The 22,829-nt window shown below is 43.0% G+C and overlaps 1 protein-coding gene and 1 long non-coding RNA gene across 9 annotated transcripts in view; one reads left to right on the plus strand and one right to left on the minus strand.

Annotated features, from left to right (window-relative positions):
- The window catches only part of Slc14a2 (solute carrier family 14 member 2), a 431,234-nt gene that overhangs the window by 147,943 nt on the left and 260,462 nt on the right, over positions 1 to 22,829 (minus strand). The window lies entirely within an intron of this gene.
- The window catches only part of LOC147830105 (uncharacterized), a 215,601-nt gene that overhangs the window by 1,108 nt on the left and 191,664 nt on the right, over positions 1 to 22,829 (plus strand). For 2 of the 5 annotated variants that reach the window (XR_015443860.1, XR_015443861.1), the window contains exon 2: positions 21,356 to 21,446. The exons of 2 other annotated variants lie outside the window; for them this stretch is intronic. This is a non-coding gene — a long non-coding RNA (uncharacterized LOC147830105). Of the gene's footprint in view, positions 1 to 15,167; positions 15,266 to 21,355; positions 21,447 to 22,829 lie in introns of those variants that run through there. One more of the 5 variants, XR_015443869.1, reaches the window with a different exon arrangement.

Here is a 22,829-nt window from a genome sequence, read left to right on the forward strand (position 1 = left end):
TATTAGTCTTTTATACTGAAATGGATTTTGAAGTCAAATTTGAAGCTACTGGGGTATGCCAGTCACTTGTCAGCTTGAACAGGTTAAAAGACTCCTGAAGATGTCATTGGGTCATGTGGGTGTTATACTTATCAGTGGATTAACCCATTAATCTAAATAGCTGAGCATGTTCTTAAGAAGTAAGGCCCAGTTGGAGGTGGGTCACTGGACACATGCTTTCGGAGGGTATATATCTTGCTGGTGCTCTTTTCCCTGTGCTCTGCTTCCTGGTTGCCATGAAGTAAGCAGCTTTGTTCTACCATGCCCTTCCTCCATGATGTTTCTGCCTTAGAGCCAGATAACCACTGGCTGAAACCTCAGAAACCATGAGCCAAATTAAACCTCTCCTTTAACTTGCAGTGTCAGGTATTTTGTCCTAGCAAGGGAAAGATGACCAATACCAAGGATGGTACTGAAAGCTTAATGTCAGGTTTAATGGCTGCCTTGCTGTTTAAATCTAGAATATCCTATATCTTCCAGACAAAAAGGATACCTTTTGGGAGCAATTCCTAAGATACTTTTCAACTTTTCCTATAGACATAGAGATCAAAAATGTGTGTGTATGATTTTCCCTAAGATCACTGCATCTTTGACATCCTATAGTTGTAACTTTTCATTCAGCATCTATTATTCTGGTTTTCAAAAATCTTCTTTCTGTTCAATTTCTCCTCCTTTAGTTATATTTTCTCTATTTTTGTTCTCTAAGGAGGCATGGTGAATTTCTTAGCAGTTTATTCCTTGCCTGTAAAGTCCTTGCTCCAGATTATTATAAAATATTCAGAAAGTTAATATCTACCTCTTTTAATCTAGTAATGTCTTTGCAATCTTACTCCACCTTCCCTGTCCACTGTGCATTTCTTCTTCTTCCTCTCCACGAACTTTTTATCCTAGCTAAGTTATATATTCTACACTTCACTCCCTTTTTATGGCTCAGTTTTCTAACATTATATATCCTGTTGCCCCTCAATAACCTCTCAAGTTTACACCCATATTGTTTTATCCGAAGCACTAGAATGGCTCTACTGCTTTCCATTTACTGGATTTTCTGGTTAGTTTCTTTATCTTTCCAAGTAAAGTATAAGCTGCTTGACTCAGCCTATGATTTTTTTTCTTCTGTGTCCTCACAGTGCCAAGTACAGTCTGGTTTTATTGATTAGAGGGGATGCCTGATGACCGTAGCCTATTGGGTTAGTCTTTCAGAAGAGCCCACCTCCAAAGTAGGCCATAGGATTAGTAATTAACATTTTGCTGCAGAGTCTAGACATTCTGACAATGATTTCTGGCCATGTCACACATGGTTCTTACAGATTATATCAGCAAAGGGGATTTTTAATTTCTTTCAGCTGGACAAGGGATCCCAGTGACTATAAACCATGAGGGGTCACTGTTGGGAAGAGAATGGTTATGCAGGCTAAGATATGCCACACTAAAGACCCACCCTACACACCCAAATCTGTACAGCTGCAGTGCAAATTCATTCTTTGGAGCTGTCTCTCATATTGGAGAAGCACTTCTTAATACCTGGCTGCTTTCTTTCATCAGTTAACTTAAGTAAAATGATGCTGTTATTGACTATTTAGCATTTTTAATTTTCCTGTCTTTTTGCTTACAAATGTCCCTTGAACTTGTGGATTGATTTTGCTGATTTCCAGCTGTATGAAAGAGCCTTAAGATGCACCTCAAATTCCATCATTTCTCTGCAAGCACCTAGAAACAAAATGGCTGCCAAAGGCTTTTAAAATGGCACAATTTTCAACAATGTGAATTTGTAAAATTGCAAATTTAGAGTTGCTATTGCATTCAGTGTGTGCATGTGTTGCAGTTCATCTAGGACACCAACTGAAAATATAATCCTGGTCTTAGGAGCATCATCTAAAAGGTGAAAATAATTCTTGAGTAGATCTACAAAACACTAAGTAGAGTGTACAGCAAATAGGCCATTGCATTTGTGAGCACTATGAAATTATCATGGATGATACAAGCATATTTTTATGAACAGTGTTTAATAAAAGCCATTTCTGTGTCTGGGCCAAAGGCTTTGGCACACATTCAGTGTAAGTCAAAGGAGATAATAACCAATAATAAACAGAAACAGGGCCATATCTAAGATGCATATTCCTATGGGTCTTGGAAGTGGTAGAGGAAGGGACATTGGTAAAAAAACAACAACAAAAAAATACAAACAAAAGAAACCCCATACAGGTTGGACTGTAGCATGAGCACTGTAATCTTTCATTTTAAGCCTAATTCACTGGACCCTTACTGGGAGAGAGAGACTTGGGGATAAAATGCTAGAGATAATTCCACAAAGTCCTTGTTTCATTTGCTTAGTTTTGTGACTAACTGCCACTCTGGGGAGGGTGTTCACTGGCTAGCTTGAGCTTGGGATTTTCCATCTATTACTTGGTAGTGGTCATGAAGGGGGGCAATTATGCCCACTTTGTGGCTCCCAGGGAAAATGCAGGGATCAGTAGGAATAAGCTCAATGATCCCTGAGTACCCGGGAGTGGCACTGCCATTCTTTGTTCTGTTTGATCATGACAACAGCACTTTCAAATAAATATCACCTCTCGTTTATATGAGGAACAAGAACTCAAAGAGGTTAACTAACTAGTTCAAACTCTGAGGTTTGGTAAGTGGCAGAAGCCCAAGCCTTGTGTTATTTCACCGTATGCTGCAGCCTCAAATGGGATAATGACTGTGGTAGTTCTCTGAAAAGTTAATGTAAGAGTAACTATTTGGTGTTTGGACCTCAATATCTGAGATGGGAGAGGACCCAAAGCTTTCTAATTAGAGCTGTTGCTGCCACAAGCTCCTGACCTTCTAAGACTTCTGTTATATTTATTTTGAATGTTCTAGATTCATTCTCACGTTTATTTCTTAAACAAATATTTACTGAACCCCACTGATGGCCAGCCGCTATGCTGAGAGTGGGTTTGCAGAGGATGACATGAAGGGATGAGCTGCCATTTACAGGAGATGTAACAAGGGCTTTGTGACAACAGAGGAACCAAGAAGCATAGAGTGCAAGGTTGGGGAAGAGTAGAGATCGGCGAGGTTGCAGAGGAAAGAAGTGTCTGAAGAAATGCCTAGGAGCTTCCAATGACTGCAACCAAGCATTTCTCAATGAAACTCAAGAACTAGCCTAAGCAATTGCCAGGAAGTTTTCAATAGGTAAGATAATGGGGACAGACAGTATACATGGATGTGGAAGCCCAGGGTCCCTGAAGTGACCCTCTAAGAAAAGGAGACTTTGTGATGACTCTGGGCAGAAAGTGCCTTTGCCATCTTGAAGAACCATGTAGAAAGCTGGTTGGATGGGCATCTTCCAATTTAAAAACTACTTGGAACAGGACGAATGCCTTCAGACAGGAATCACTGGCCTCCCTTGGCCTAGAAACCCCACTGCTTGAACTTATCGTAACCTGGGTCAAGAACTACAACCCTGAATGCCTCTTTCCAGCCACAGACCTATGTAAGGCTCCAGAAGCAGGTGGTGCTCAGGCAGCCCAGCTGCAACTAGGGACTGCTGAACACCTGGACCAAACAAATTCACATTAGTGCCTCACTGGTCTTGCTCCTCCCCTGTGGTTTCAGGAGTGCTCTTCTGTTTTCCATGCTAGATTTAGCCTCCTTGAGGACAAGGGCTTTGCCTTGTTTCCTCCTCTCATATTTTCTGTGGTGACTAACACTGATCTGGGCCCAGAGCAGGTGTTTATTGCTCATAGATGGAACACTAAATGGCGCTTAGTTGTAAGGAAAGTCATTCATATTATAAGATTCATTCAGCGTCACAGAATCATGAAGATCAGAGTCTTGCAGTGCGGTGGTGCTTATATCTCATTTTATAGATGGAGATTCTGAGGCCAGAGAAGGCAGGCGACTCATGGAAGGGCTTGTCAGAGTTGGTCTTCACTTGTATGTTTTCATTATAGGGCTGTGTTCTTTCTATCAAGATATCTCTTGTGTACATTTCTAAATGAACCCTGAACTAAGAAAAAGAGTGAAATAACAAAATTTCACGTGCATATGCCACCTCCCCTGTGGTATAATGCGCTGGGTGAAGAACTTGCCTACTGCTGGTGATTGGGCTGCTTTGAGCTTCCCTGAGGTCTGTATCCTACCTTTCATCTTACCTCAGTTCCATCTGGGCTGGTCCTACACTGCACTGGGGCACATCCCTGTTTCTACTTGTCTCTTCTCTTTCTCCCACCCTATTCAAACACTGCCATGTTTCAAGGCCCAGTGAGTTCCATGCACTGTGATGAGATTCAGCAAATATGTACTGAGGACCTTATGTATACAAAACATTGTGAGACAGTTGCTGGGATATGGAGAGCACTAAGTGAATAAGACACACTCTTTGCTTAAGACTCAAAGGGAAGACAACTCAGTTAACAGTCCAGATGCTGGAGCCGGTTAACAATCAAGACTGAGAGCAGAAGTAATAAGGATCATTAGACTCCATCCTAAGTACTTTATATTTGTTACTGTTAACCCTTAAAACAGCCAAGAAAGATGGCTATTCAATGTAGCCTAATGTATTCAAATGAGCTCCAGTTTTGTAATCAGCCCCTGAGATTCAGTTTCAACTCCATGCCTTACAAATTATGTGTCTTTGGAAAAATTACTTAACTACTTTGCACCTCTTGTCTGTGAAAGAAAACCTTCTTCATAGGAAAGATGTGAGGATTACATGGTAAAATATGCACAAAGACCTAGTGTTGGGTAAGCCCTTGCCCAATGTGGCTTGAGATCCAGATATTCTGGAGAAGTGGGATAACACTCATCCAGGAAGGTCTTGGGGAGGACCAGGCAGTGTATTGTGGCAGGGTGCACACAGATGCAGGGTGAGGAGGGTCATGGATAGGATGCGTCCTTTGAGTTGTTTCAAATACAGGTTGGGGGCGATAGAGTTTCGTGTTCAGCAAGGGCTCTGATTGCTGTTGTCCTGTCTTTAAAGGACCTGTCCTTATTCTGCTTACCCACATCTACAGGATGCTTGGGGTGGTTATCCAGACTCAGCACAGTATTGGAGCATTGAGGGATTTTCCTTGCTTTACTTAGGAGTGTAAGATACAATCCTTACAAGCTGGGAAAGTGGAGATTCTCCAGTTTCCCATTATCTCGGTGACCAGTGAGGACCACAGCCTGCAGCAGGCCATCTTTGGAATGCTGGGAAGGCATTTGGATGATGTGGACTTGAATCTGAATAGACTAGATTTTTGGCTATGTGTATGCCAAGCCATGGAATTCTCTGCATTGAAATATAATAGTAATGGGAACTCCAAGAACTGAAGACTGTCTAAACCAGGAGTCTTCAACATAATGCCCTCTGACTTCAGTTGCCCTAGGAAATAGGGTGTAGCTGTTGGGTAATATGATTTTCTAATGACTTGCTTGTCAGTGAGAATTGGGAAATCAGGTGAGAGCTCCAGGAAAGCAAGCAAGCAAGCAAGCAAGCAAGCAAGCAAGTAAACAGAAATCCCCACAGAGCAAACAACAACAGCAGCAACAAGCACATTGTAAAAGAAAAATCAATAAGTATTTGCCATCTAGAATGAATGAATGAATACATGAATGAAATTTCCTGAAGAAAGTCCTATTACCAAAACCATCAGCTTATTTTAGAGGTCGATGGAGAACTAGGCCTGTTTCCCAGGAACTGTCAGTGCAGAATTAAATGTGCTTTGTGGCCTTTCCATTCCCGGTAGTGAGTTATGTAGTGGTGTTCTGCCCCTGAGCTGGGGTCTATCTCCAGCAGAATAAGAGACAGGAACTGAGAGATGGTGCCGGGAAGCTGCTGCACCTAAGGTGACAGGGTTAAAACTCACTCTGGACTTTAGTGTTAAGGGCAAGCCTTTAGGGGCTATCTTCTTGAGTTTATCACTATAAGCTGGACATTTTCTCACAGGCCATGGTGTTTATGTATCTAGAGCTTGACCATATTGGGTAACAAGGCTAAAGGTATGACATTCTTCTTTTTCACAGTACACTGGTCCCAGAACTTGATAATTCCAGATTCATACAGCTCTCTGTATTTCCTAAGGTGCTTTAGCATCCATACTCCCATTGGAAATCCATCATGAACCCATGTGAAGGATTTCTATCTCCACTGTGCAGTTTCCACATGTGCAAACTGAGGTTGGAAAGGTAAATGACTGCTTTACATTGTGTAGGAGACAGACAGTGGGGCAGACTAGAAATTATGCCTCTTGACTTCTAGTCTAGCACTCCTTCCTCCATGACAAGCTGCCCCTAAATGAAACATCTATTAAAGGAGTGATGATGTTTAAGGCAAATTCCTCTTGCCTTCCTATCATGTGGCCACACACATTCATCACCAGCCACGCTCCTTTCTGTCTCCCCTAGCTTGAATTTCTCAAATCACCTGGCTGCTTGGTATAAGTGCAGATTTGATGGCCCAACTGCAGAGGTTTTGATTCTGTAGAAATCTGCCTTTTGACACACTCACCAAGTGATTCCAATGCTCATTAAATTTTGCAAATTGCTAGTTTAGGAGTACAGTAGACTTTAAAGGTCACCAGAGTCAGACATAGTATCAACTCTCAAAAACTCCCTTCAAAATATGAATGTACTGCACATGACTGTCAACAGATCACCTTATAGGAACCTAGGGTTATTGACGGGAGGTGCCAGGTCCATGGTCTTGCCTTGAGCATATCCCTTCTGCTCCCAACAGTGCCTGGCATGATGTTTCTACATAGTACTATGCACTGAATAATAACCCATTTTAAATGATGAACTAAGTGTATTTAAAATTGCATTTCTTCCTATTCTTTTACATTAAAATGTATGAAATAAATTTTCTGCCTGTGAAATAACTCAGATCTTTGTAGAGAAATGTGTTTCTGGGAGTTCCCATCCAGAAGAGGTGTGGCCCAGAGGACAAGAAGCAATGTGGCATCTTGGAGAGAGCATGAAATTTCAGCATCAGAAAACTCAGATTCTCACACATCCAGCTGTGTGACCTGGGGCCATTCACTTAACCTCTGGGAACATCCATTTCCTGCTCTGTAGACCTAGAGGGAACAATTTACCTAATTTGTAGGTAATTGTGAAAAGATAAGGGAAAAGACTTAGTAAATGGCAAAGCCCAGTGCAAATATAAACCGGTGTTATGCGATTATTACTATTACAGAAAGCCTGCACATTGGCGGGGCCTGTGCCTCTGAGTTTCCCTGCAGTGGTGATGGGTGTGCCTGCCTCCCCTACTGGCTCCTCTGAGGTGTCTGAGCTCTGAACAGCTGCCTCAGGTCAATGATGTCTGTGACCAAATGACAAGCCTAACTGTGGCTTGAATTCACAGCCTGTACTTCCATCACCCCAGTTCTCCATCAGATGATCTGTCCAAATCACGCTTAGCTTATCATTCTTCTTCTTCTTCTTCTTCTTCTTCTTCTTCTTCTTCTTCTTCTTCTTCTTCTTCTTCTTCTTCTTCTGCTTCTGCTTCTGCTTCTGCTTCTGCTTCTGCTTCTGCTTCTGCTTCTGCTTCTTCTTCTTCTTCTTCTTCTTCTTCTTCTTCTTCTTCTTCTTCTTCTTCTTCTTCTTCTTTTCTTCTTCTTCTTCTTCTTTTGTGGTTTTTTGAGACAGGATTTCTCTATGCAGTTCAGGCTGGCCTTGAACTCACTAAGTAGCCCAGGCAGGCCTCAAACTCATGGCAATCCTTCTGTCTCACCTTCTGAGTGCTGGGATTACAGGTGTGCACCACTACACTTGGCACACATCCTCCTATTTTTGAAGGAAAGTTTTGGAATTTGAGCCTGGGCTTTACCCCTGGTAGGGATGCAGTGTCTATTTGATGATGAACTTTTCTCTTTGCTTTTGCAACATCTTAGTTACTCATACCAATGGAGAGTGTAGCATTAGGCATTGAGACTAACAGGCTGAAGTGGCTTATCCCAAGATTATGGTTAAAGCATCCTTTTAGTCTCTAAGGACAATACCAAATATGGCTCCCACTTTCCAGGAATTAAACTGAGTGGTATGTACAAGTCATGTCCACTGGCCCAAAGAGCTCTAAACATGCCACAGGTGTCACTTCCAGTGTGTGAAAATGGCAGTAGCCACCAGCCTCTGTCCATGTATGTGAAGGCCTGGGAATGCCCAGAGGAGTTGAACAAGTAGCTTGATGCCTCTGCCGGGTTCCTGGTGGCATCAGCCTATTAATTCCTAGCTCAGGAATCCCACCTGACTCCTATGTAACAGGGAAATCTCACCTTAATGTAGAACCTAAAGTGAGTGCATAGGAACAGGCTTCCAGGCCACAGGCCCCCAAGGGCAACAGATCTGGGAGCCTCTCAGGGAGTGGGATTTCCCTGAGCCACTTGCTTACTTCCTTAGAGTCATCAGCCAGAATATGCTTGGCTTAGCTTTGTTTTGATGGCCAAGCGCTCAGGTTCTAGTTTATATGTTCTCTTCTCTTCTTTATGTTTACTCTGTTCCCTTATTCCTTATCCCAATTAGTTTTCTGCTAAGACTCTTCCCCAGCTAGCAGTGAACAGTAAATTACATGTGTGAGATTCCCCCTGGGGACAAGAGGGAGGTGTGAGGGCAGAGGCTCAGACTCACGCATGGCATGATGTGTGAAAGTGAGTTCAGAAACTATTGCAGGGGACCCTGTGAATAGGCAGATAAAGAATAATTTCCCTTGAGGGTCATGCCCAGCCTCAGAGCATCCCATCTCCTACAAGAAGCGATCAAATGGAACTGTGCTCAATTCGGGATAGTTAATCTACAAGGGAGATTTTTTTCAGTCCACGCCCCACCCTGCCTTTTGTTGCCTTTGTGGATTTCAGTTCATTTATACATGGATTCAGTTGCTTGTTAGTGTGCTCTGCGGTACTTCCCTAAGGATATAACTCTGCAGATGGATGACATTTTTAATTTTATTTTCTTAATATTATTCTTAGCTTTTTGGAGAAGATTTTAAAAATGATTATTCCTCCAGGTATTATTTTAGTTTCCAATTACAATGCGGGTATACTCTAGCACACTGCTATTTTGTAAATGGATGTATATGCTTATTGCTAATTGATTCCCCAAACAGGCCCCAAATGATTGCATTTAGATTGTGTATTATATTACTTGCATGCCACCAGGCTGGCCCCCTGCCAGGGGAGACTTTCAGTGTGCCAGAAGCATGGAGGACGCATCTCGTTTTTCCTGACACCTGTGCAAACCAGCTTGCTTGCCCTTGGTTTTGCTATCCAGGGAGAAGAAGCTAAGGAGGCGCTCTGTTGAAGAGATGTCTAAAAACCTGAAATCCTCTTGTTCTGTTTTTGTCAGAAAAGAACTCCAAAAAAAAATCAACTCTCCTGCCCTAGACTATCCATCAGACTATCCATCTTTTGGTGAATACACAAAGAAGGGTGAACTCTGGTCACAGTGTCTTAATCTCTGACCATTAATGGCTGATTCCAGACACCAGCATCTTGAGTGGATCCTCTTTGAAACTTTTCCTGGGGTCCCAGGCAAGTTAAGGAGTTCCTTCCTCTGTGCTCTTTTTGTTCTACTCAGCCCCAGCAGTTACAGAGCCATTTTACTTCCTCATTTACCTGTTTCACCTCCAGACTATGAACTTAGGCTGGGACATTTTCTTTTCACCAGTGTCTAATGTATCCTTGATAGGGGGTAAGTAAATTGAAGGAGTGAATGGAAGAATACAAATGCTGTCATGAAGGAGTTATGCTGGAGTTCAGTACTGGGTACATGCAAACAATGGATGTATATTTAAAAATGATTATTATCTATTTTCAAAAATCATAGTACTTACTACAGCTTGAAAGCTAAAGTAGAAAAAAGGGAAAGCACATTGGGAACCCCGCATGTGCTGGGAGATGGACATCTCAGTGATGTTTCAGAAGTCCTAGAGAGACACGGAGCTGTGTGATGTAATGGGTAACAGCTCTTTAAAGAATGGGTTTGAAACCAAGGGAATAAATTACACGTAATTCTTATTCCATAAGAAGGAGCAGGAAACTTGGCAGAATCTAGATGTTTGTTCATTATTATTATTGTTCTTTTGTAGTGAAGATATATACTTTAAGATGTCGAAGTTAAGATATGGTATTAATTTGGAATTCCAGTTCAATGGTCTTCTACAATAATTGCAATAAAGCACATTAGTCTTATAGCACTTGGCTTCTTGGGCAAGCTGTTTGTTTTCTAATTGTTCTTTGAAATCAATGAATTATATTTTGCACATCTATGAACTTAGTTTATATTCCCTCCCAGGGAAAGAGAGACTATAATTTTCAGTAGTATGGCCAAAATCCCAAAGGTAGAATTTCAGGCATCAATCAAAAGGCAAGAAATCCCTGGGCAGGAAGGTCGGGATATGGAGTTCCAGCATTTAGAACTCCTAGCCCAGAATTGGTGGCCACCTTTACCTCCGGGTGAGACTGGCCTTGGCCACGATAAAGCCTGTCAAAAGAAGCTAATTTTGTAAGTTGAATAGCTGCATGAATGTTTATGTAATGCTAGCCTGAGGTATAATGCCACAATTAAAAGAATAACAAACCCTCCTGCAGAGAAGCCTTTTGGCCACTCAAAACCCTTTAATTCCCATCAGAAAAGTGCTTGTCACTTCCAAAGGCTACCCACAAGAAGGCTGGCTTTGGAGACCTAAAGGCATAATTATCTATTGGGAGGAGGAAGGCTGAGGTCAGCCTGGCTGGGGTGAGGGTCTGCCCTTTGTGCAGATATTGGAATGTCTTGGAATTCCAGCCAAACCGAATCAGCCAGGGCTGTGTCTCATGAGAAGTTGCATTGGGAGGTCATTTTGTCTGCCCTGCTGCTGACTCAGGCAGCCTTCCCTGAACTAACTAGACTCAGATGAATTCGTGGGAAAGGCTCCATAGGGTCACTATTAACCCACCAAATGGAAATGGGCCCTGAGCCCACTGTGTCTTTTGGTGAGCTGGCACATTGCCCCAAACTGTATGTTGTTGCAGGAGGGCAAGGCCATGGCTGACTTGCTGCCCTTTGTGCCCAGGTGGTACAGTGTGAAAGAACCTTGAGGGGAATGACTAGTCCAACCTGCCTGCAGTGCAGTCTCCCTCCTCTTCTAGATCTTGGTAGAAGAGCAAAGATGTCTTGGACAAGCTGTTCATTTTCTAATTTTTTTCCAAAACCAGTGAATTATTTTTTGCACATCTACAAACTTAGTTTATATTCCTTCCAAGGGAAAGTGAGATTACAGTTTTAGTAGAATGCCCCAAATCCCCCAAAACTGAGTTCTGGTCTGTGACATTTCCCTGCTCACAGCAGCTGTCTCTGATCCTTTTTAGGGCACTGTGCCCCCTGATCCCCTCAATGCTAAGCTTACTTTATGGCTAATTTTGGAGCTCAGTAAGTTGCTTGAAGCCATAGACTCAGTCTTACCCTTCTCCTGTCTTTGCTTTGCTGCACTGGGCACAATGTCTGTCACATGACCGAAATAATATGCAGTAGAACCTTACAGCTCCAGAGTGGGAAAAGATCTTTGAGATCAGCTAGTCCAATGGCTAATTTTTTTGCTGTTAAGAAGCAAATGGATACATTTGTTCTTTGCAAATGAACTACTAGGGAGTCTTCTCTCTCATCCAAAGATTAGCTTCTTCTGGTTGAGGAGAGCACAAAGATTTGGAAATACCATCTCTTATCTGGAGCAGCATTTGAACATTCTCAATTTATTCAGACTCTTCATTTTATAAATGAGGAAGCTGAGGGCCAGAGAAATAAAGTGACTTGGAAAGTTCATACCCTTATTTTAGCGACACATATTGGTGGCAGTGGGGACCAAGTTCTCCAAAGTATTTCCCAAGTGCCTTTTTCATTTTATAATTTTGACTAACTTTCAGCTGAAATGCAAGAGAGGAAGGAAGTGAAGTGGGGAGCAGGGAAACAATAAAAGGAAATAAAGGGGAAGAAAAAGGCATTCAATACATTCTGGATGAGCTTTATTTAATTTTCTCCTCTCTGACCCTAGATCAACACAGCCTTACATCTGATGTAGCAGAGCTCCTCCTGCCAAAAGTGTCCACATGTTCATAAAGAGAAACTTCAGAAAGGGAATTTAGGGAAAAATATCAATCAATGATTAGCTCAAATACTCATTAAAATCTCACACTCTTTATTAATTTTGAATTTTTACAATTAATATTTCTTACAGTTACCAGGGTGGCTTGGGTGTTTGAGGTGCTGGTCCATGGAATACCCAAAAGGAGAGGAAGGCAGAGTGTGTTGTGCTTCATTTCCAATGACCCATCTTCAATCCTTCTTTCCCTGCATTTTGTTTCTTGTGATGTGTGGCAACAACTCAGCCCCTTGCCCAGGGCTGCTCCCAGGCCAAGTGCATCTGAATTAGTGGGGCTGAGCTATGCAGGGTGCCTGAGTGCTGGCCTGGATGCTCCTGCTTTGTTCTTCCTCAACACTCTCCTCTGCTTCTTTTTTGTCCTTCATTTCCCACTCTATTCATGACCAAATAGAATCTCTGAAAGATGAGAAGACCTGCTCAAGACCAGCCTGGTCAGTTACTATTAATACTGTAAGGGTAGACTTGAGGTCTGTCTACAGCCTTTGTCATCACTGCTCCTGTGATACTACAGTCTTTATGACAAAGCAGTTACTTTAAAATCAAAATATCCAGAATTCATAGTTTTATTCAGAACATTTAAAAACTCTCCCATTGTCAGTCATTCATTGAAGAAGTATTTATGGATAAACTAATTAGTGCCAGACACTGTGGTAATGCCAAGCACAGGGCACTTTACCTCACGGGTGGATTTATGCTTCAGATCTGGTTAATCAAAGTGTCCTCCTCAACCTGTCCCAGAGAAATCAGTGCTACCACTGTGTTTAATAGGGTTCTTAGTGTTCTCATATCGGGTTTCAAGAGACTGAATCTGGTTTTGGCATTTCTATTTTTGATAAATTGGCAGAAGGGGAACGAAAGTAGCCATGATGTGTAGGACTAAGTCCATTTATTAATGTGTCAATGAACATTTGAATCGATATTAGTGATACCTCTGTGCTGTATAGGCAATGGAGAGCTTGTGGTAGTAACTTCATGTTGTTTTCTCACTTGCACCTTGAGGGTATGAGTTGGGCTTTATCTATCTTTGAATACCTCATAGAATTAAACCTTGCATGCATAGATGCTCAGAAAAGTTTGCTGACCAGTAGGTACATTTCCCAGTATCACCCTGTGTACAACAATTATTAATCAGGTGCACCTTAGAGCAACAAGTAGAGACATCTATAGCCTTTCTCAATGAAGCAAGTTCATCTGCAAGGCCTGTTTCACATTTCATCAGAGTGGATATATACCTTTATAATATCATCTAGATATTTTTTTTCTATCTGCTGGCTAATGCTATTAGTCTGATGAGGACCTACTTTTTAGTTCCAGAGATGAAACTTGGAACTGTAGGGTAGAAAGAGGAGGATCAATATGCATGAAAGATTACAGTTCTTCACCGCTCCGTGGAGAACACTGTGTGTGGGAGAAGAGGGTGGAGATGCTGTTCTCTTAGTCTCTGTGTGTCAAGCAAATTTGGTGTATTTCCAGCTGGTCATGGGAGAAACTTCCTCCATCATGAGTCCGAGTAGAGACAGCATGAATGCCACTCACTAGATGACTCTCTCATTTCCTTAGGCTACCCACAGATGTCTTTGTGCCCCTACTATTTGTAATGTCACAGTCCTGACAGTTATTGGAAGTGCTCAGACGCCTGGAGTCAGGCAATATAGACAAAATTCACCCATCAATTCTTACTTATATGTAGGTAGTATCTAAACACTCTTATCCTTTGACCTTTGGGTTTGGGACTAAATTCATACTTCCGTATATCACCGTCAACTTTCTAGTTGAGTCTGTTGACCTCAGCAAATTTAAAGGGTATTGTCATGACCAAAGAAAGGAAGTCCATCAATTAAGGTAGAGTGCAGCATGATTACATCATTGATTCACCCAGTGCCACAGATTCCATCTTTACCATGGAAGCATCTTTGTTCCTAGTATGCACTGGCCTTTCATCTTATCAGTTCAATGACCAGAGAGGCTTAAAGTAAAGTTTCCTCTAAGAAAGCGGACAGTATGATTTATATTTATACCTGGAGCAAATAACAAGTTGGAAAGATTTCCTTAAAGTAGATTTGATTCAGAGACATTTAGAGAATTAGAAGTAAAGGTTGGGGGTGGGATATAGGATCGGATGCCCCAAATGTTAACTTAATAGGGACTGAGTGTTTGCTAAAAGCTGGCCTGCTTCCTTTGTAGTAGACTGGTGATATAAACTCTCAGGATACCACTCTGCTGTGGTTTGGGGTGCAGCCACGGTATAGCCACCACTGGATACATCTCTATTTAGGGACCACACAGGCTAATGGTAATTTTTAGGGGTCCAAACACACTGAGGCTTTGTCCATAGGCACCTTCAAAGAGTCACTTGCTCTGATCACATCCCAGCATCAGCAGACCTTTGGTAATGGATTTACCTAAAAGTTACTGACAGAAAAGTAATTAAAAGCATTTTGAACTAGCTGAGGCCCTCACTGTTGAGAAATGATGTCTGGGAACTCCACTCTGCCTTCTCACCTTCTCAGCCCCTCTCCATCCCACCCCCTCGCCCTGTAATGGCCTTGTGATCTCATCCTCTAAGACAAACTACAGAGCCTGATGTATGTAAATCTTGTGCCCCAGCCAGACTCTCCCAGAGAGACTACCCTGAAGAAAATCTATTGCCCTAATCAATTACCAAACTTCCAAATGAAATAGATGGTTCTCTCTTACTGGAAGACAATCAAGCCGTCATTTTTCTTGGTAATGAGCAACAGTGTGGTGGGGGGTGGGGGGTGGGGGGTGGAATTGTACTTTCCCTATGGCACAGGATGAAGGGTTCCAGTAAACAGGGCCTGGCCAAGAAAGCTGGGAGTTACCCATCAAAATGATGAAAAGGTATCTGGAATTCTCCCCCCCCCCCAAACTGTACTCCCTCAAATTTCTCTTGACTGTTTAGTGTACACAGGCAGTTTGCAGGGTGTTGGAAATGTAAAATTGAGAAAGGTTCCTTCTCCCCTGCCTTGTATCTCCTCATCAGGCTTTGCTTCTTCATTCCAGATTCCTTCCATGCTGGTCTAGTTCAGTCTTAATTCTTGAGCTATGCTTGATGAAGACAAGAGCTCATTTGGGAGCTTAAACTCCACTGTCCACTGTCTGATGGTGAGTGAGATTAGCCCTTTCTCCAGATGTGTTCCATGAGCACTGGTATATAGCCTCTAAGCCTTTCTCTTTCCCCTGAAACGTGCTCCTGTAAAAGCATCTTGGCTCCTGCTTCAGTTTACTGAAGCAGTTTCCTCATTCCCTTCTGGGCTTAGAGCAGTGTCTCAAGCTTTAATGTGCTTCTCTGGGCTCCTTTATATTCCTTCCCTGAGAGCTGAAGTCATATTTCCTTACCTCCCTCTTGGTATGAGGATCCTGCCACCAGTAGTCTTCGACTACTGGTGACTACTGTGACTACTGAGTCTGATGACTGAGTGTCTTGATGCCATAGCTCACCTGTCTTCGAGTACTGCTCCCTCCTAGGCTTTTTCCTGCTGTTGTGCTCTGCCTACCAAAGTGAACACCCTGCTATTCAATCCAGATGGGGTCAGAACCCTCTGTGGTCATCCTATCCTTTGGGATCTGTATTCTTTTCCCAAATGCAGTACTGTACTTTTTATAAGACACCCTTTTCAGATGGGAGAATTTTTATGCTTAGAATTTGGGACACTTGAGTTCATTTCATCTTTCTTGCCCCCCCCCCATCTCCAACTTCCTCCTCCTTTAAGTGCATGCACCTGAATCACCACCTGCACCTGCAAGCTCTTCCTGGTTAGAGTGGCTATCCATGTGGTGCTCAGCTTCCCGATGGAGAGGTGTCTAGATATTAAAAAGGTAAATATAATCCTCTGTAATAATGCAATAACAAAGATGAGTACAAAGGGCTATAGGAGCACAGGAAAAGGGGTGACTAATTCCGGTTGGAGTTGTGGATATGGCTAGGAATGTCAAAAATAACTTATTTAAAGTGCATCTGAAAATAAAGGTAGGAGTCTACTTGATGGACAAGGGTCTTTTAGGAAAAGAGTACCCAGAAACTGTCCACCTCTGAATGATATAAGAGATTCTGAAAAAAATGTTTAAACTACTACCTAGATTCTAGAATTTCAGAGATCCACTGCTCTGTAATATTGTTCCTGCTCTAGGGAGCAAATTTTTTCACACAGCACACAGTTAAATAATAATGTGAGAGTAGATACAGCAAAGTGCTACTTTGGACAGAAATAAGTCCAAGGGCACTACAAGTGCCAAGATGTCTGGTCTGGGTAGTACTCCTGTAGAAGGCTAGAAAGAAGAGGAAGGCTGTTGGTATGGAGTGATCCAGGAAACACTGAAACAGAAGCTGACAATAGGGACATTTCTGCTGTCTGCAAAATAATATGGTGTGGGTGGATGCCTTCTTGGCCTCTGCCCTGTGGAGGACATAATTGGATTTCTAGGAGAGAAGGACTGAGAATATAAGTTTTATTAAAAACAACAGGACTTGCTGTACATGTGTATGAAAGTGTGTGTCCAAAGACACATCTAACAGTGCAGCCAGCTCTGAGCCCTGGCCGAAGAAGCACCCTGAATGCAAAATGAGCAGAATGGGCCTTTGCAAATGGCAGCTGGAGATGCTGCTCTGTTATGCAAGTGGGACAGAACATGCTAGTGAGCTGTCATTTCTCCAAATAAATTCCTTCTCTGACTTTGAAGGTTCAGCTCTCTTATTTTGGGAGAGCCTTTGAGCATTGCAATGCTTCTTTTTTGGTGGGGCAGACACCCAAGTGTGGCAGACACTCTTGAAGGCTTCTTCACTTTGTACCTGTCTGCAGCATTGGCCCAGGTCACTTTCTGGAGGCCAAACCCTGACCAATAGGCACGAGGAATGTGACACTGTGACCTTCCATGAAAGAGGGAGCAGGCTTTCCTCCTGTAAGTACAATAACTTGCTTCTGCACAGCAATGGCAGGGTTGTGTTGAAGGAAGCACCTTGTCGTTGCTGGTAGGAGCTACATGAAAGTGCCTAGTAGGAGTGTGGGGGAGCTTGCTCCTCAGTTCCATCCTCCTCATTTTTCTCTAGGCCTGTGCTAAACACAGCTGGCAAGGGGGGCACAGGATAAACCACTGGCATCACAATTCCAGTTCTCCAAGCTGCATGATCTTAAGACATCTACTTAGTCTCACAGAGACTCATTTTTCTCCCCTATATAACATGGCAAAATAAAACCAGAACTGTTGTCAGATTTAAATGTGAGAATGATTCTAAACAATAGCTGGCATCCTATAAGAAGGCCTCAAAAATGCCTGTTCGTATGGCCTTAATTTTACAGGCCTAAGGCTCAAAGTGGTTCAGTATCTTATCCTATGTTTCCCATTAATGATAAAGCTGAGATGGGAACCTGGAAAATGGTGGAGAGGGGAGGAAGAAATACTCTAAGGGCAGTTTTGCCCTTAACAGCTATGGGATTTTGGACAACCCCTCTCTTGGGCCTGATTTTCCCTATCTGCTAAGTAGGTGGAGCAGATTCTCCAAGGTTCCCTCCAGTCCAAACCTTGAATTGAGCATCACTCCTTCCTCAGTGTAGCAAGGCCCAGCCAGCCCACTGTCTATAAAACCCCAAATTCTTAGGGAAGCAATGGTGTGGCACCAAGTCAGACACCTCTTCCATGAGAGTTCCCCAGTGAGATTTGAGCCCCAGCATGCCTATAAGAACAATCCAAGGTGTGTAGGGGTGAGGTCTCATGTGGTATAGAATAGTGGCCACTGGAGTGGCAGATTTCTGACACCATGGAATCTGGCCTTCCTGGTCTTAATGTTTCCATTCTGTTTAATTTATTTTTCCTTCCCTGTCTTCTCCATGACTTGAAATGGTGTCACAACTTTATCTTGGCTTTCCTGTCTTCTTCTAACCTTAATCTCTTCATGCTAATAAATCAGAACTGAGGCTCACTGTGACAAGAGTAGTGGGTTTCCCTGAAAAATATAATTACATATATATAACAAAAAGATACAGGACTGCAAGAAAGAGGCTTGAGGGGAGAGAGAGAGAGAGAGAGAGAGAGAGAGAGAGAGAGAGAGAGAGAGAGAGAGAGAGAGAGAGAGAAACGTTAAATTTAGGCAGAGACAGGATGATTGGCCCATTTCCTCTTTGTGTCCTTGTCTACAAAGATGGATGCAATAGAAACTGTCAAGCCCACAAAGAAGCTTGATTGGTAAGATTGGAAAAGGTATCCCATGAAGGGACATGTGAGGTCTTTATTTTCCATCTACTTCTTGGACTTCTCCAGGAATGGAAAGATCATTGCCTATGCAGGAGGCTCAGGATAGAGTCTGGACCTCCCTCACAGCTCTGACGTCAGAGTTATGGGTTCTGTATCCCTGCATCTTTCCTTGGATAAACCTGAAGGCAATGATTTGGAGGATATTGGCATTGACATCCATGGAATCAACTCAATGGTCCTGTAACCTCCAAATATCTTGACATTTTTTGGTTCTGTTTACATTTGCACGTGTTTATTGTTTATTTCCACAACTAGATGGCAAACTCCTTTAGGGCAGGCATTTTTGTGTGAGTATGATGTCATGAACCCAGTAGGCCTTTAATAAAGTCCAGTTGAATTGCTGGGCCAATATCTCCAGATGGCTTCCGTGGTCAATATGAGTGGAGGAAAGCCAAAGGTTGGAGGGATCCATCAAATAAACACCGGCCATTACTAGAGGAAAACCTTGCAGATAATTAGGCAGTCTGACAAGGAAAGAGATCCTGCCTTTGAGGAACTTAGGACCCTCTTCCAAAGCCTGAGGGTGTGGGGAGTGGGGAGTCACCTGGAGGACATCAATGAAGACTGGCCCATAAGAAAGTCAACAAAAGAAGAGTCAGGAGGTTAGCCTCAGCTAGGAACCTGAAATCCACCCTAATAATTTTCCAGAAAGCTGAAATGCCTCTGTTGATCATGTCAGATGATGGCACTTCTGAATATTTCTTACCTTTGAGAAAAGCAGAGCACACAATCTACTAGGGTTGGAGTGGCTTCTAGAAGGCTCTTGCTTATACAGGGATATTTGCTCCTATGCTAGATGGCCCCAGGTTGACATGTTTTCCTAGTTGATTATTCTTACTTTTTCTCACTGATCCTATTTATTCCTGTATGTTTCTAATTGCTTGTTTTACACATACTTAAATGAGAAGAGCTATGTGGAAGCTCTTAGCATCCTTGTCAACAGCCCAACTCTTAGTCATCTCTCGGGTAGCTTGAAAGTCACTTATAGAAAAATGTGCCAGTTCCCTCACCCCAGGTAGGGATTCAACTGGGCATGTCTTTTATTATAATACTGTGCGATTACACTTAGAAGTGTCAGCTTGATTTGCTTGGAAGTTCCCTAGAGGATTAGTAAAGCATACTTCTGGCTGTGTCTGGGTGGGTCATGGAGGGATGACTTTGAGTACCTTAGATGGACCCTAACCCTTTCCTCTCTTGTGGTGTTCCCTTATTCTGCTTCCTGGCTGCCACAAACTAGGCAGCATTATTCCACCACATCCTTCCACCATGATGTTTCTGCTTTAGAGCCAGCCAACAATGGACTGAATCCCCTGAAACAGTGAGCTAAATTAAACCTCTTCTCCTTTAACTGTAGATGTCAGGTATTGTGTCCCTCATAAGAAAACTGACTAATACAAATACATAACACTCTGAACACAACACAGTTACCTGCTCAGTGGTCTGCCCTAACCGCCAGACTGTGTTCACTTAGGGTGGAGGCTGGGTCTCAGGGACTCTCTGGTGCCCAGGATATTGCTGGGTGGCAGTAAGTGTTCAATTAATGTTTATTTGATGCAAAGATATGTGTCAGCTGAGAAGCAGATCCATCTCTCCCACAAAGGTTGACTTCTGGGTGAGTGGGCATATGGAGATGCCTTGTTCTTCTCTGCTCCAAGCTGGCTTGTTTCTTCATTATCACCTACCCATCCACTCTTCCTGCACTTTGTCTACTTTCCCCCCTCTGCTTTACCAATCTGCCACCAGGCTTGGAGACCACCTCTTCTACCGAGCATTAGCACTCTCACTCTCAGTCTCTCTCCTCTGATCCTTGATGCCCTTTTCACATTCTGTGGTTTCAGGGAGATGTATGTTTGGGGGTGGGGCCATTATTCCACCCATGACAGCCAGATTACTGACTGAAAGTGGCAATGCTGGTATGTGGTTAGGCCCACAAGACTTAGAACAGCTCGGGGGGAGATGACTAGGGTTGGATGGACAGAAGTGGTTGAATTTTTTGAAGGAGGACAAAGTGGAGGGCAAGCTTTTAAGAGTTGCTGGGAGCAAGGCTCTAGGAGACTTAAGGAGGGGGGGATCATCTGGTGTGTGAGCCAGAACTGGAAGCAGCTTCTGCTGAACCTAGCACCCAGAGAGGTGCCCCCACAGCCCAGAGCTCCTGCTGGGACACTGCAGTAAATGACAAGGGGTAGGCCTCCTTCCTGGAAACCTCACATTTTCCAGGAAGGTTCTTTGCTGTTCTCAGTTTGGCCCTGCCCACTCTGATTCCTCTGAGAGGCATCCACATCAGAGCAGACAGGGGTAAAGGCAAATGGCCCTGTCACACGTCCCAGTCAGCTACTTGAGAAGAAAATGAGAGAGGAGGCAATGCTAGGCTTTGTGAAACACGGAGGCGGGCCTGTACACAAACATCGGCTCATACAAATAAACCAAACCTGGCCAAAAATAACAGAAAAGGCGACAGATGCTTCCAATTAAAATGTCAGCGTCTCCTGAGAAGCCAAGTTCTCACGTGGTATGGGTGCTTGGGGGCCTAGGAGTACTGCAAGGGACCACATATGGAAATCTGTTTGCATTATACCATGTCCCAGATGCCACGGAAGACACTGGCCTGACCTTGCAATTAACACGTTAGCTGTTTCTGGGGTGCAGTGCATGTATGCAGGGAAGAATCAGGAAGTTGTGAAACAGAGTGGTTGTTCCCACTGAGTCCTATAGGAAGCGAGGGACCTGGGACCATTCAAAGGAATATTACTCTGTGGGCTTCCTCACCTCCCTCTTCTTTCTTTTGCCTCCATTTCCTGACATTCTTCAAGATTGTTATGAAAGGAAACCAACCTTCATGGATTACAGGCAGTCTTAGTGGGAGAGGCTGCTAGAAGATGTGTATGTGTGTGTGTGGGGGTGGGTGGGTAGGCAAAGGACCAATCCCTTCCTTTCCCCTTGTTGTAGTGATGAAAGGATCTTCAACACTGTGAGAGCATGAGCCTTCTGGAAGCCACTCCAAGCCTAATAGATTAAGTGTGTCCTGCTTTTCTCAAAGGTAAGATATATTCAGAAATACCATACAGATACTGTATGAGGTGAGCAGCATACATAGCCACATCTTCCCCTACCCCATTGTACTCCTAAACTCGTCATAACTCTTCATATTCCTTTCCCATTTGCTTTGCTGCTTACTAATGGTAGTTCCTTATTACCCTTTCCTTGTAGGGTAGCTTTGGTTTTTGTTTGCCAAACTTTCTCCCTAGCCCTGGTTAGGCAACTACTATGGAAACCAATCAAGAAGGTAAGGGAATGGTAGATGAGCAGAAAGAAAAGAAACCAACATCATTCTTCCCAAAATCTCATTGTTTCATCAACCCAACAGAGTATGTGTGTTTGAAACATGTGTGTTTGAACGGGTGCCTTATTCTGACAAATGAATCTCCTTCTATTTTTAATATCACCACTATTACAATAAAATCCACATATGATAGCTAAAGATCCGACAAGAGAAATGTCCATAGAAAGGAAAAACAATAGGGAAATTAATGAACTAAATCCTCATTTGTGTTTCTGTAAGGAAAGATAATACTTTGTTGGTTTTTTCTTTCTTTTGGTACTGGGGATCGAACTCAGGTCCTTGTGCTTTCGAGGCAGGTGGGGGAACCATTGAGCTAAATCCCTGGCCCAATACTCTATTGGTTTTATAAGCTCCTGGATTGAGTCGCTACCACAGGCCAGTGTTGCTTGGTCTAGGTGCCCACTGGGCAATGGAAGAGGTGAAACTCAAATAATTTCATGTGAACTCAAACACATTTTCATCTCCTAATGGTCACTGTTACTAATCAGATAAGAGATAGACCTATCTGAATAAAACAAACATGATTAGTTTTGACAACAGAAGCTTAAACAGGATGTTAATTAGCAGCCATAGAGATGGGAAGGTTCTGGATGGGAACAATTACACAGACAAACCCACAGTATGGCTACAATGTGGCAGGGTCCCATCCCTTACCATATGGCTACAGTCTGGCAAATGGCTCGTTGGCAATTCATTACCATATCGCTTGGAACTCAGGAGCAAATCATTTATCATTAGCCAATTCATTATGCTATCCTTGGTAGCTCAAGAGGACCCTGAGGGCTTGCCTCCCCCATCATGTTATTTTAAGGACATATGACAAGGAAGGAATAGCCCTCCCTTTCCCAGCTGCCTCAAAGTACTATTTGTTGGAAAGGGTACTGGAATCTAGATAGAATCTCTCAAAAGAAAATAAACAAGTCAAAAAACCCTCTACACTCAGGAATTGTAGCCACAGCTGGAGCTATTAGAACATTCCAGAGATGAAAACAAAGATTTCCTCCTCCTTCCCTTCCGTCCTTCTGAGGACACAACAGCCAACCTGTAAGTGTATTTTAGCTATAGCAAGAGTGTGATCAG

Source organism: Heterocephalus glaber, unplaced genomic scaffold (assembly GCF_053883595.1).
Source record: "Heterocephalus glaber isolate CG9 unplaced genomic scaffold, H.glaber_assembly_v1.0 deba00000331, whole genome shotgun sequence".
NCBI classification, from domain to species: Eukaryota; Metazoa; Chordata; class Mammalia; order Rodentia; family Bathyergidae; genus Heterocephalus; species Heterocephalus glaber.